Source organism: Dipodomys merriami, unplaced genomic scaffold, assembly GCF_024711535.1.
Source record: "Dipodomys merriami isolate MVZ:Mamm:240054 unplaced genomic scaffold, mDipMer1.0.p SCAF_828, whole genome shotgun sequence".
Classification (NCBI taxonomy): domain Eukaryota; kingdom Metazoa; phylum Chordata; class Mammalia; order Rodentia; family Heteromyidae; genus Dipodomys; species Dipodomys merriami.
This window is the reverse complement of record NW_027206433.1, coordinates 68,454-69,762: the sequence shown is the minus strand read 5'-3', so window position 1 is coordinate 69,762 and position 1,309 is coordinate 68,454. Positions and strand designations below refer to the sequence as shown.

General features: G+C 32.4%; 1 pseudogene; it reads right to left on the bottom strand.

Annotated features, from left to right (window-relative positions):
• Positions 1-990: 990 nt before the first annotated feature.
• Positions 991-1,090, bottom strand: LOC138819937 (U6 spliceosomal RNA; annotated as a pseudogene).
• Between the last annotated feature and the right edge of the window lie 219 nt (positions 1,091-1,309).

The window sequence follows — 1,309 nt, the reverse complement described above, 5'->3', positions numbered from 1 at the left end:
TAAGTATATATCACTAACTCTTTTAAGTTGTGGAAGATCGTACAAATTGTTCTCCTAAGTCCTAATGGTTCGGCTAAGTTTCTTAAATTTCAAAAATGCCAGTCCATCCATTGTGTCCATACAAAATATTTTCACAATCCAAATAACAGCAATGTCTTTTTTTTTGGTCCGTCGTGGGGCTTGAACTCTGGGCCTGGGCACTCTCCCTGTGCTCTTCAGCTCAAGGCGAACTCTCTACCTCTTGAGCCACAGCTCCACTTCCAGTTTTCTTGTGCTTTATTGGAGATAAGTGTCTCACGCACTTTCCTGCCCAGGCTAGATTTGAATTCGAATCCTCAGATCTCAGCCTCCTGAGTAGCTAGGATTACAGGCGTGAACCTCCAATGCCCAGCAACAGCAATAACTTACTGTAAAAATTCACAGATTCCATTTAATTCTTCCAAGTGAATTGCCTGCCTTTGATGTTAAAATGTATTCAAGAGTTTTTGTATACATCTATAATGAGTTCTACAGAATTTGTTATTTTTTAAATCAGAAATAATTTTAACTTATCTGTTGAAATGAGTAGTAGAAAAACTAAAGTATTTCTGGTGCTTGTCTGAAAAAGTATATTTTTAAAATATTCTATATTCTATGTTTGTATAATGTCAATAATCTATTTCATTCTCTCCTAGATATACTCTGAATTTGACATTGTTTTATAATATATAGGTTCATTATTGTGTCCTCTCAGATTGCATTCCATATAGAAACAGTTTAAGATTCCTTTTTTCCTAGGTCCTTATAGTATTATATTTCTTTGGGATAAAATGACAATGATGCCTAATTTCAAAAGTTTTGTAAAGGTTTTGCTATGTAAAGGCCTTTCTAAGTTGAAGACTTAATACACTGATGTCAAACTAACTTTTAATTATATGAATTATGTGGATTATTGCACTTGTAATTTTGTAATTAACTTTTCACTTTTTCATTTTTTGCATCTGAAGAAGGAAAAATATGGAATACTTCACAAGTTTTCATATCTTCCTTGTGCAAGTGCCATGTTAATCTCTGTATTGTTATAATTTGGGTATATGTGCTGCTGAAACATGTAGTATCCTCTAAATTTAAGTAGTTAATGATGCAATCTTTATACAGGCTTATGTCCTTGGGTGCCTATTTGTAACAAGGAAAACTTATTATTCCCAACAATGCTATTGATCTTATTTCCCTAAAATTCTGAGAATAGTGGGGAAAATGATATTGTTCAGTCGATTGCTCACATTTGCAAAATTTGTTTTGTTTTTTTAATTTTTTAATTTTTTTAATT